Consider the following 14,102-nt stretch of genomic DNA (forward strand, 5'->3'; position numbering starts at 1 on the left):
AAGGTGTTGTTTCTTGAAGACTGAGAGTTGGATGGTGTGCTTGACTTCAGTATATCATTATTGATGACTCGGCACATTACAGACTGTTTTTAACAAGCAAACAAGAAAACTGTAAAACAACAACAACCCAGGTCCCTAATCCAAGCAGCAGTTTACAGTCTGAATTCAGACTACAGAAGTGACCATAGGAGCCAACTCCTAGGGGCCAAGGTCCCTTTGGCCCCCTCAATAAAATATTTGAGGGGGCCACTTACCCCAAGTTGATGGACATTGCCATTCTGATGGTATGTGTGTGCCGTGTCTTGTGATCAATAATGCAGAGTGGGGCTTACCCCAATATTTTAACCAAGTTGGCACCCCTGGAAGTGAGTGACAGGAGTGAAGAGTGAATCAAAGGTGTGTTTTTCTCTAAAGCCACAGGAATATAAGTATCATATAGAGAACGTAGCCATGTAAGTGAAGAAATGATAATTAGCAAAGATAGTATGACTAAAATATGGTAAAAAGTAAAGGTAAAGGGCCCCTGGACAGTTAAGTCCAGTCAAAGGTGACTATGGGGAGCGGTGCTCATCTTGATTTTCAGGCTGAGGGAGCTGGTGTTTGTCCAGAGCTTTCCGGGTCATGTGGCCAGCATGACTAAACCACTTTTGGCGCAACAGAACACTGTGATGATAACCAGAGTGCACAGAAAAGCTGTTTACCTTCCTGATGCAGCAGGACCTATTTAGCTACTTGCACTGGCATGCTTTCAAACCGCTAGGTTGGCAGAAGCTGGGACAGAGGAATGGGAGCTCACCCCGTCATGTGGATTTGAACCGCCAACTTTCTGATTGGCAAGCCCAAGAGGCTCAGTGGTTTAGACTACAGCCCCACATGCGTCCCTAGTGGCTAACATATGATGTCACAATGAAATGTTATAATTTGGTTACTGTTCTGTACTGGGTTCTCTTCATTTCAGCAACAGGCTGAGCCTTTCCCCAATATGAACCACTGATTTTTCCTGTTGCCACACTGTTTTAAAATCTGTAGTGGATGTCTTCCACTTTGGCACTGTTGGAGAACAGGCAAGGGTTCAGATGCCGCTGACTTCCTCATACCAGCATGTTTCATACCACATAACCAGCTTCCCTATATAAGCATTATACCTCTACATGTGAAAAGGATCTAGGAGTCTTGGTTGACCACAAACTTGACATGAGCCAACAGTGTGATGCGGCAGCTAAAAAAGCCAATGCAATTCTGGGCTGCATCAATAGGAGTGTTGCATCTAGATCAAGGGAAGTAATAGTGCCACTGTATTCTGCTCTGGTCAGACCTCACCTGGAGTACTGTGTCCAGTTCTGGGCACCACAGTTCAAGAAGGACACTGACAAACTGGAACGTGTCCAGAGGGGGGCAACCAAAATGCTCAAAGGCCTGGAAACGATGCCTTATGAGGAACAGCTAAGGGAGCTGGGCATGTTTAGCCTGGAGAAGAGGAGGTTAAGGGCAAATATATAAAAGGATGTCACATAGAGGAGGGAGAAAGGTTGTTTTCTGCTGCTCCAGAGAAGCGGACACGGAGCAACGGTTCCAAACTACAAGAAAGAAGATTCCACCTAAACATTAGGAAGAACTTCCTGACAGTAAGAGCTGTTCGACAGTGGAATTTGCTGCCAAGGAGTGTGGTGGAGTCTCCTTCTTTGGAGGTCTTTAAGCAGAGGCTTGACAACCATATGTCAGGAGTGCTCTGATGGTGTTTCCTGCTTGGCAGGGGGTTGGACTCGATGGCCCTTGTGGTCTCTTTCAACTCTATGATTCTATGATTCTATGATTCTCCCAAATGGTGTAAGTAATCTGTCGACCTTTCTGTCCATTTTCTTCTGGGAGATGCCCCACTAGGAAAATCAGACAGAAGGTAGAGGAATTGCCTCATTTGGTCTGCCTGTGACTTCACTTGTGAGAAATCATCATCCTCATGCATCTTTTCCATAGCAACTACAAAGGAGAACCAACACAGCCAGGCTGCTTGAGTATGTGGGTCCCAGCAATTTTGTGACCCCCAACAACAACATCAGCCAGACCCCTGTTCTCAAATATGTTTACATGATTACAGCTCCCAGCAATTACTGACCAGTGCACTGCGCACTTCATTTTTTAAACCAGTTGACCATTTAAAGCATACTGCATTACATAATAAAGCAAAATACTTTTAACTTGCCCATGTAACAGCGTTCAGCCCGGACACTGAGGTCCAGCTCTGAGGGCCTTCTGGTGGTTCCCTCACTGTGAGCAGTGAGGTTACAGGGAGCCAGGCAGAGGGCCTTCTCGGTGGTGGTGCACACCCTGTGGAAAGCCCTCCCAACAGATGTCAAGGAAATAAACAACTACCAAACTTTTAGAAGACATCTGAAGGCAGCCCTGTTTAGGGAAGTTTTTGTATGTTTGATGTTTTATCGTGTTGTTAATATTCTATTGGGAGCAGCCCAGAGTGGCAGGGTATAAATTATTATTATTATTTTTTATTATTATTATTATTATTATTATTATTATTATTATTATTATTATTATATCTTGCATGTTTCTGCAACTAGATTATATGGATATATATTCCCCACGTATTTATCATTCCAGGACATATATAAAGACCATCTCTCTAGAAATCTTTTACATTGCCTAATCTCCGCTCTCTTATAATATGTAAACTTTGATAAAACATTAATATTCCATTTTTAAGAAGCAGTTTAGAGTCTTGTGGAGAGAACATGTGGATAATGGAATTTAAGATGGGGGGGGGGGAGAAGAGGAATGGAGAGCAAGTGAAGTTGACAAATTTGCCCATCCTTTACTGTCACTCAGGGCAAAATTAGACATGAGGTCAACTGCATGTTAGCATGCAGCATTTTTGTTATGTAAATAGCAGCCATGACTACTAGGGCACCCAGGTGTGTATAAGGGGCCAGGGTTCCTGCATACTGCATAGATGAGAGAATTTCAGCAGGTGTGCCTTGCTGCGCCAGATACACCTGCGGAAATTCCTCTGCATATACAACTATTAAAAGAGGCACAAGCCTTGGCCTTTCTGCATTCAGTCATCCCAGTCATGGGGGCATCTAAGCAGAACCATAAGGAACAAGAGGTTACCCTTTTTCTTCCTGCTATGGCCAGGACAAACAAACCAACAAACCCTGAAGATGCCATTTGGATAAGCAAGGAGGAAAGCTTCCCTATTCCCTACCTTTGCAAATACAGTGGTACCTCGGGTTAAGTACTTAATTCATTCTGGAGGTCCGTTTTTAACCCGAAATTGTTCTTAACCTGAGACACCACTTTAGCTAATGGGGCCTCCTGCTGCTGCCACGCCGCTGAAGCACGGTTTCTGTTCTCATCCTGAAGCAAAGTTCTTAACCCGAGGTACTATTTCTGGGTTAGCGGAGTCTGTAACCTGAACTTGAACACAATGAACTTCATGATGAAAACACTTCTCCCCCATTCCTGTGACAGATTTGGAGGTCTGAAAATGTGAAGAAACAAGGGGTTTGGGGAAGCGGGGCTATTTACCTGCTTCATGATCACTGCAGATGGTGACAGCAGCCACGAAATTAAAAGACGCCTGCTTCTTGGGAGAAGGCCTAGACAGCATCTTGAGAAGTAGAGACATCACCTTGCCAACAAAAGTTCGTATAGTTAAAGCTATGGTTTTCCCAGTAGTGATGTATGGAAGTGAGAGCTGGACCATAAAGAAGGCTGATCGCCGAAGAATTGATGCTTTTGAATTATGGTGCTGGAGGAGACTCTTGAGAGTCCCATGGACTGCAAGAAGATCAAACCTATCCATTCTTAAGGAAATCAGCCCTGAGTGCTCACTGGAAGGACAGATCGTGAAGCTGAGGCTCCAGTACTTTGGCCACCTCATGAGAAGAGAAGACTCCCTGGAGAAGACCCTGATGCTGGGAAAGATGGAGGGCACAAGGAGAAGGGGGCGACAGAGGATGAGATGGTTGGATAGTGTTTTCGAGGTTACCAGCATGAGTTTGACCAAACTGTGGGAGGCAGTGGAGGACAGAGGTGCCTGGAGTTCTCTGGTCCATGGGGTCACGAAGAGTCAGACATGACTAAACGACTAAACAACAACAACACGTTACACCTACATTCTAACTTCAACTATTTACATTTAGTAAGCATTTTTAGTAGTTTTATTATGCATTTGTTCCATTTGCCTGGTTATCACCTGGGGTTTTTTTTGTGTGTGTGTTTGCACCAATGCTAGAGGGGCTATATATTTCATTTTATCGAGAATATTGATGGACTAAAGTGGGTTTCAGGGTAATCAGTGGATTGGCAGAACTTTCTTCGCCTTCCTTTGAGTCAGAAGCCTACCGAGAATTCAGTTTGGTACAATGCGGATATGTAACAGTAAGCAATCTTTACAGTAGCTGAGGGTGAAAGAGCTTGAACAGGAGGAAGGAGGTAGTCAGGAAGATAAATGAGCAAGAATGGTTTATTAATGAGACAAAGTTCCTGCCAGAATTGGAAAGAGAAGAAGATGAGACAGCAGAAAAAGGAGGACTGGGGTGAAAATTTAAAGAGGAATTCCTCAAGGCTGGAGAAGCCAAGGTGGGAAAGGGGATGTAGAAACAAATAAGAAAGTGACACATAAAACATACTTTTTAAAGTCAAAGAGATGGCCAATATAAATTTTGGTTATCTGGTAAAAATGGATTTAAGTTTGCGTCTCCACATGCATTAAAAAAAGGAGGTGTAGAGTGGGCTTGACTGCTTTAGACTGCATGGAAAGAAATAAAGTATGCTTACTATGCTAGTTTTGTAGTTGGGGTAAGTGTTTTCATGAAGGGGAGCCTTCAAAAATGTGAGTCCCTCCCTGCAGCTTGACGTGGTACCTTCTACTCTGCCTTCTCCTTCTGTTTCCTGTGATGACCAGGGCTTAGCTAGCTCCAGACCATTTTCTGGACTGAAATCTGGAAGCCCTCCAACAGCTCCTACCTCAGGAAGCAATTCTTATCACCAATATATCAAGACACGTTTCCTCTGCCAATATCGAGTCATGTTCAGTCTCAAGAATTTGTCCATTCATTTGCTCGAGGGAATGGATAATGAGGAACGCTTCTTAGATGTCTGTGGCAACACACACGAGGTTGATCAATGCTGGCCATTCAGGCATAGCCCGACTCTCATTGTGGCATTCCAAAATTGAAAAAGGCTTTTCAGAAGATCCAGTAGAGAATCTGGAGGTTAATTGTTTTTCAGCTAGAATATAGCAAGAGTTTAATTCCAAGCAGTTCATTAAAAACAGAGAAAAGGGAGCTGAGCACAGCGAAGCAGCCACCATCTCCCCACTTGCCTTATGAAGCAAGTATAATTGAATGGGTGAATCAAAGTAATGGGATAACACCTTCCTTATTATCAGCAAATGACATCCGGATTTCTCTCTCAGCCGAACAGAGGAGCAGCCTCTATTGACACCAGCAATATATTCAAATGCAACTCTTTTAATTGGGGGAGGTGGGTGGGAATGTATTTAAAGATGAATGGCTTACAGACTAATCCAAAACCCTGGCCAGGCAGCAATGGGGTGTGACATAGCAGCATAATCTCTGTTTCTCACACGAGGCAAGCAATAGCCTTATCCGAGCTGTGCCAGCCCGGAGCTGGTATAACATTGAGATCAGGATCAGGACTAATACTCTTGAGTGACGGCAATGGGGAAGATCCAGGCTCTATTGGATTATTATTATTATTTTGGTAAATTTATTTATTTGGTTTTTCAAATTAACGTTTTACACTCATATATCCAACATACATCATAAAAACAAGATTCCTTGAAATCTCCTGGACTTTCATCCTCCCCTTTGTGGGTCTTATTATTAATCATTTCTTCCTGCATCTTTTATGATTATCCATATTCTTTTACATCTTTATTGTGTCCAGAGTTCACCCTTAAACTACAAGTGTTATTACAATCCTACTAACGATTTTTTACTGTTTACAATGATTTTTTAGATAAATTATAAATTTTCCCCATTCCTTATTAAAATTCTGGTCTTCTTGATTCCTGATTCTTCCAGTCATTTTTGCCATTTTGGCATTATCCATCAACTTAATCTGCCATTCTTCTCTAGTCGGGACTTTATCTTCTTTCCATCTCTGGGCCAATAACATCCGTGCAGCTGTGGTCACATACATAAATAATGTTTTCTGCTCCATTTGGAGGATCCACTGGATTCTGGGCCAGCTCAGTTCCTCTCCAGTCCCTGTTTCAGAGTTTCCCTGGACAACTGCTGGCAGGGGGCATGCTGGAGGACAGGATGGGAAGCTCAGCACCAGTGAAGTGACACTAGTATATCTGTACTGCCAGAAGCCAGTGGAGCTATTCTAGACTAGATGAAGGGAGTCCTCCAACATCTACTACTGGCAAATCAGGGGGTTGGATTGTGCTCCAAGCTTGTCCAGTGATGAGTGTTGGTCCTAGGCTCCAGACTTCAACATGTGGGTCCCTTCCTATATCTGCAGTTTAGAGAAAATAGTGTTTCCCTAAGCTTTTTGAGCTTCACCCACCTTTTAAATTTATACTTCTCAAACCTCAGCAGATCCACAGCATCTGCATTCCACAGCAGGACATGCAAAGATCCTTTCACACAGTCATGTGCAAAGCTGTGCGTAAAACGGTAAAGGGACCCCTGACCGTTAGGTCCAGTCGTGGCCGACTCTGGGGTTGTGGTGCTCATCTCGCTTTATTGGCTGAGGGAGCCGGCGTACAGCTTACGAGTCATGTGGCCAGCATGACTAAGCCACTTCTGGCGAACCAGAGCAGTGCACGGAAACACCATTTACCTTCCCGCTGGAGCAGTACCTATTTATCTACTTGGACGTTGATGTGCTTTCGAACTGCTAGGTTGGCAGGAGCTGGGAACGAACAATGGGAGCTCACCCCGTCACAGGGATTCGTACCGTCGACCTTCTGATAGGCAAGTCCTAGGCTCTGTGGCTTAACCCACAACGCCAACCGTGTGTATTAGGATGCTAATTCAACAATGCAATCTGAAAGAGGAATAAAACAAGACATTTCTGCCTCCAACATATAAAACTACAGAAAGAAAAAAAAACCAAATGAAGAACAAAGCAGGAATATATCATAGCAGTTTGGGTTGATGGGTCAAGTGTCGGAGCAATAATTAGGGCCGGTTCTACCCTTAGACAGAATGGGAGGCCTCAGGTGGTAGATAGTGGTGGGTGGCGGCAATTCACCCCACCTGGCTAGTTCTCCTCAGGCCCTTGATTGTTGCTGGCCTTGATGCCTGCCCTGTACCCCCAAATCTAGCCTGCCCTCAGGTGTGGTGGAGATTGTTGCAATGTTTTTATTGCTGGAATGAGTCTCAAGAGCCAGTCAAGTACATAAAATGGGGGGTCTGGGAGCGAGTTCTTTTGTCCTTTGCCACAGTCAACAACATGCCATTGTGGAATCATCCTCTCACAATGAGGAACTTCTGACAGATGATGTTCAGTCCATCCATGTCTTTGGCGGGTGATTGGCAAAAGGTTTCTCCTGACTCAGGATTCTTTGCCTCACATGAAATTTGAACGTCTTCCAGTTGCTCCATGTCCTACAAGCAGAGGAGGATGTCCCCACAGTTTGAGAACCATTGGACTATAACCCTCAACAGAGTAAGGTATGCAGAGACAAGACTTCAGCATCAGTCAAATCTTAGCAATACAAAACTTGTGGTGCTTTTTACCCACAAGTGAAAATACACACATGCATACATTGAACACATTGAATTAAAATGAATAATTGAGGACATACTGGAACATGATCGGTGAAACCTGAACGAATTGAAAAATGAACAAATTCTCCCCTTATTGAGGTCCAAACTTATTGGGAATCCAAACTTCCTGTCAGTTTCAAAAATGGCCATCTAAATGTTTTTTTGTTTTGTTTTTTATGAACTGCTTAAGCAATGGCATCATAAAGAACTGGTCCAGGAACATTATTAAATGATAGAACCACAGGCATTTTTAATACTGTTTATTTTTTTGTGGAAAACACCATATTTTTGTGTATGAACATTTTAATCAGCATCCCAGCTGCATGTCCTACAAACGGCCTCATTTCCCTCTTGACCCTCGTTGCACTCAAATCCATCCTTTCTCTCGTCTTTCTTTCCATTTTCTTTTTCTGCTGTGTGGTTTGAAATTCTGACCAGATGGCTGGCAAGTTGGCAGTCTGAATACGGGTAGCTACCATGGGAGTGCTGCTTTCCTTACCCATCTGTCTCTGAATTCTCAGCTTAAACTGAACTTCTGGGCTGGTCCAGCCTTCTTTTTAGACATCCTGCTGGACCTCTGCCTTTCAAAACAGGTAGAATCCAGGAATCATATGTAATAACAACAGCAACAAATTTTAAAGCTCTGAAGGATGGCACCCATAGTTTTCTTGGGCTATTGATCCCAACAAAGCCATTTTCATTAAGATGTGGCGATAAATTCCCAAGCTAGGGAAATGTTTTCTGAACTTCAACGTAGCCTGCCCAGTTCAGATGCACACTTTCTTTAGCAGTTGTGTGTCGAGGTCCCCAAGCCACCCCAAATAACTCACACATCACACAGAAATTTTGTTTAAGGTTTTTGGCATAATTTTTGGCCACAACTTCATTAAAATACAAAAATGTGAGTGGTTGCTTAGGCATTGGTTGTGACTATCTGCCCCCCAGTGGGGGACAGACTGACATTTTGCAAGCCTGAGAAAGTCAGAAAAGGGGAATACATTTGGGGGTAGCGACAGAGCAGGGAACCTGCCCTCAGCCCTCCCCAAATGCAACCAGGGGCTCTTGCGTGGCCCTAGCTCCTTGACAGGGTTCGGACAAAAGCAATGGTGAGCCCCTGTATTCCTTTAACAGAATCCCTTGCAGCAGCAGCATTAGAGGGGCAGGCACAGCCAATCCATGCCCCTCAACCAATCAAACCATAAACCAATGCCTAACCGCAACCTTACAAGTTGTGACAATTTGCTACACAGTAGGAAAAAAACCAAATGGCACCAGCCAATCAGCCAGATGGACAAAATTCCTACCGGGCCCCTGCCCCAAGAGCAGACGACCCCATGACAGGCATAGCAAGGTCAATGCAAACAACCCTAAATATAGGGAGGGGGACAGGCAATCCAATGCATGGAGCGAAAAGAGGAAACTCTACGCTTCGTGCAGGGAATTTTAACATTTCTGGCTGTCAATCACAGAATGGCAACATTAACTTCCTCCCAACAACAAGGGAAACCCAATCACAACAGTGGCCAATGATCAATTAGCCCGCCCCACAACTTTGGAGTGTCTTGTCAGCCCCCACCACAACACGTGCTCTCCATGAGGGGAACACGCATTCTCCTCCTCCTGTTGGCTTCCCTCCTATCTCACTTAAGCTACTGAGGCTTCACAAGCTGCAGTGGCCGTTGGCTATTTTTATCCTTCCTTCAGCAAGACTGAACCTTTATAGGATGTGCCATTTGGCCAGACTTTTGATACACAGCATAATTGCTCCACAGTCTGCATTCACACACACACACACACACACACACACACACACGAATATTGCCTCTTCAGCTGCTCTCTGCCTGCCTGATTTTATTTTTCTCGTCACCACTATTAAAAGACTGTCAATCTGATATCCGTATTGGTGGTATGGAAGATGCAGTGCAAGGCAAATGGGTTCCTATCTGTCTGTGATCTCAGTGCCGTGAAGAATCTTAAATCTCTCCTCATATAGATGTAAGGTGTGTGGGGAATTCGTATTTGTATTGTTCTGCATTCCAGTTAAGAGAGCTGCTATATATCAGCAAAGGAGAAATAACCCAACATTGGGTAGATATAGAAACTAAACCAGTAAACTTTCCCCCTATGGGTCTTACCATTTAAAACCCTTAATTAAAATATAATAAATTCTGTATCAAATCCATTTATAAATCGCACTTTTCAAATTTGGGGAAACAATATCCAAATTAGCACATATTATTTCCCCGTTAATTCCAATAGTCTATCAGTGCCTCTCAATTTGTTTTCAAAATGGAGACAAGTGATTTGAACGGATGGAATCCTATGGCCTATATACATCATGTGATTTTTATAATGTGTGTGTGTGTAATATCCATTTCATACACACAAGCTATCTATCTATCTATCTATCTATCTATCTATCATCTATCTATCATCTATCTATCTATCTATCTATCATCTATCATAATATCTGTATTAGTCAAATGAAATTAGCAATTAAAGACACCCAACACAATCTGGCTCATATTTAATCAAATGCATAGCTTTATTATACAAGAACATGTGATGGCACAAGCACTTAGATCATTAACACAATATGAAAATTTATTAAACACAACAAAAGAGGAGAAAAACACTTCAGTTTCCAAAATATAATCTATATTGGTGGAAGTCACTTTTGGAACTCTGCAAAATCTCATGAGAACAGGGTTTAGGTATAGCCATCCAAATTAAAGATTGGAAGATTGGATTTGGGAAACATATCCTTTAAAATTTGTCTATAGTTTTGCAAGAGAGAATGGGAAATGCTAAAAATGTCAGTCTGTGTATAAATGTGAAGCTAAAGAACTTCTCCCCCATCCAACACAGCAAATGAAACAAGGGAGATTAGGCTGCATTTGATGTCCCTCCCCTCTGTGCTTTGGAAGTATCAACATCATGCCACACCCGCAACTTCCCCATTTTAAGCGGGACACACTGGAATCACAGAAGCACTCTGACATCCTGCTTTTGCTAGCTCCCGCTTATCATGTTGTTGTTGTTGTTTAGTTCGTGTCCGACTCTTCGTGACTCCATGGACCAGAGCACGCCAGACACTCCTGTCTTCCACTGCCTCCCGAAGTTTGGTCAAACTCATGCTTCGAGAACACTGTCCTCTGTCGTCCCCTTCTCCTTGTGCCCTCCATCTTTCCCAACATCAGGGTCTTTTCCAGGGAGTCTTCTCTTCTCATGAGGTGGCCAAAGTATTGGAGTCTCAGCTTCAGGATCTGTCCTTCCAGTGAGCACTCAGGGCTAATTTCCTTGAGAATGGATAGGTTTGCAAACATTTGTTTGTAATTTTTGTTATGATTCTGCATTGAAAATAAAAAAAATTATAAAAAAGAATGGAGAGGTTTGATCTTCTCGCAGTCCATGGGACTCTCAAGAGTCTCCTCCAGCACCATAATTCAAAAGCATCAATTCTTTGGCGATCAGCCTTCTTTATGGTCCAGTTCTCACTTCCATACATCACTCCTGGGAAAACCATAGCTTTAACTATATGGACCTTTGTCGGCAAGGTGATGTCTCTGTTTTTTTATGATGCTGTCTAGGTTTGTCCCCGCTTATCATAATGGGTAGCAAATTGCAAATGATCCATTTGAATCTTGCTTCACTGTTGTCTTAGATCTTTTTTGTGGTCTCATCTTGCCAAAGTGTGATAATTCCTTCAAACCCTTCCAGGTTTGTTTTGCCTTTCAGAGCTTCCTATCCTTTCTCTGGCTATACCTAGGAACATCTGAGTGCTGACGTCATTCCAGCACCAAAATAAATAAATGAATAAATAAAATGCTAACACAGAGACACCACAGATACACCCCCTCCCATCTTGCTCATTTCCTTGATCAAGCACATTGCGGAGAACAGATGTGGTACGAAGGGTTTGACCAAATTTGAAGTGAGTTGCCTGCCCCTAGAAAAAGTGTGGAAGAATCAGTGAAAGATAACAGAACCTGACAGGAAGTCTGCTGCCCTGAACCACAGAGGGTCATAAAAGTTATGGGGTAGCAAAACCTAGCAATGTCCAAATAGTTCTTCCAAAAATGATTATAGAATCATAGATCATAGAATCATAGAGTTGGAAGAGACCACAAGGGCCATCGAGTCCAACCCCCTGCCAAGCAGGAAACACCATCAGAGCACTCCTGACATATGGTTGTCAAGCCTCTGCTTAAAGACCTCCAAAGAAGGAGACTCCACCACACTCCTTCTCGTCCTCTGTCGTCGCCTTCTCCTTGTGCCCTCCATCTTTCCCAACATCAGGGTCTTTTCCAGGGAGTCTTCTCTTCTCATGAGGTGGCCAAAGTATTGGAGTCTCAGCTTCAGGATCTGTCCTTCCAGTGAGCACTCAGGGCTAATTTCCTTGAGAATGGATAGGTTTGCAAACATTTGTTTGTAATTTTTGTTATGATTCTGCATTGAAAATAAAAAAAATTATAAAAAAGAATGGAGAGGTTTGATCTTCTCGCAGTCCATGGGACTCTCAAGAGTCTCCTCCAGCACCATAATTCAAAAGCATCAATTCTTTGGCGATCAGCCTTCTTTATGGTCCAGTTCTCACTTCCATACATCACTCCTGGGAAAACCATAGCTTTAACTATATGGACCTTTGTCGGCAAGGTGATGTCTCTGTTTTTTTATGATGCTGTCTAGGTTTGTCCCCGCTTATCATAATGGGTAGCAAATTGCAAATGATCCATTTGAATCTTGCTTCACTGTTGTCTTAGATCTTTTTTGTGGTCTCATCTTGCCAAAGTGTGATAATTCCTTCAAACCCTTCCAGGTTTGTTTTGCCTTTCAGAGCTTCCTATCCTTTCTCTGGCTATACCTAGGAACATCTGAGTGCTGACGTCATTCCAGCACCAAAATAAATAAATGAATAAATAAAATGCTAACACAGAGACACCACAGATACACCCCCTCCCATCTTGCTCATTTCCTTGATCAAGCACATTGCGGAGAACAGATGTGGTACGAAGGGTTTGACCAAATTTGAAGTGAGTTGCCTGCCCCTAGAAAAAGTGTGGAAGAATCAGTGAAAGATAACAGAACCTGACAGGAAGTCTGCTGCCCTGAACCACAGAGGGTCATAAAAGTTATGGGGTAGCAAAACCTAGCAATGTCCAAATAGTTCTTCCAAAAATGATTATAGAATCATAGATCATAGAATCATAGAGTTGGAAGAGACCACAAGGGCCATCGAGTCCAACCCCCTGCCAAGCAGGAAACACCATCAGAGCACTCCTGACATATGGTTGTCAAGCCTCTGCTTAAAGACCTCCAAAGAAGGAGACTCCACCACACTCCTTGGCAGCAAATTCCACTGTCGAACAGCTCTTACTGTCAGGAAGTTCTTCCTAATGTTTAGGTGGAATCTTCTTTCTTGTAGTTTGGATCCATTGCTCCGTGTCTGCTTCTCTGGAGCTGCAGAAAACAACCTTTCTCCCTCCTCCTCTATGTGACATCCTTTTATATATTTGAACATGGCTATCATATCACCCCTTAACCTCCTCTTCTCCAGGCTAAACATGCCCAGCTCCCTTAGCCGTTCCTCATAAGGCATCGTTTCCAGGCCTTTGACCATTTTGGTTGCCCTCCTCTGGACACGTTCCAGTTTGTCAGTGTCCTTCTTGAACTGTGGTGCCCAGAACTGGACACAGTACTCCAGGTGAGGTCTGGCCAGAGCAGAATACAGTGGCACTATTACTTCCCTTGATCTAGATGCTATACTCCTATATGTCAGTCCTTAGATAGGAAAAGAAGCAAAAAGGAACAGAAACATATGGTTTTCTTTATTTTATGGTGTTTGACACTGTTGTACATGAAAGACCACCTGTGCAACGGATGATGATGATTCCACCCAATACCCACTGATCTCAGGGTGGTTCACAACGCATTACAGGAAACAGATGTACACATGACTGCAAACCTACATGAACTTAAATGTATCAGTAAGATCCATCGGAATGAAATGCTCAGATGTGTGTAATGTGCTTGGATCTACATACCTTCCAAGTGTCCCAATTTTCCAGGTACGGTCCCAGAATTACAAAAAACAAACAAACCAAAAACCCATTCTGGCTTCTGATTTGATCTCAGAATGTCCCTGTTTCCTCTGCGAGTGCTGCTGCCAATGAGCTTCAGAGAGAGGATGGACCTACGCTCATCCTGAGCAACCATGGTGGCAGCAATGGCAGCTGTGAGAGAGCATCCCATCACTTCTCCATGGCCTCCTCATGACTGCCGCTACCAGTCTTCTCCTTTGGGCATCTCGTAACAGCTGCTGGAGAGTGGGCAAGGAAG

General features: G+C 43.4%; 1 protein-coding gene across 4 annotated transcripts in view; it reads right to left on the bottom strand.

Annotated features, from left to right (window-relative positions):
- Positions 1-14,102, bottom strand: part of LOC310840662 (uncharacterized protein) — a 143,709-nt gene that overhangs the window by 42,315 nt on the left and 87,292 nt on the right. For 2 of the 4 annotated variants that reach the window (XR_014561980.1, XR_014561981.1), the window contains exon 3: positions 6,881-7,601. The exons of the other annotated variants lie outside the window; for them this stretch is intronic. The gene's annotated coding sequence lies outside the window, so the exon portion shown is untranslated. Of the gene's footprint in view, positions 1-6,880; positions 7,602-14,102 lie in introns of those variants that run through there. 4 annotated transcript variants of the gene reach the window in all.

This window comes from Podarcis gaigeae (assembly GCF_964106915.1).
Source record: "Podarcis gaigeae genome assembly, chromosome: 3".
NCBI classification, from domain to species: domain Eukaryota; kingdom Metazoa; phylum Chordata; class Lepidosauria; order Squamata; family Lacertidae; genus Podarcis; species Podarcis gaigeae.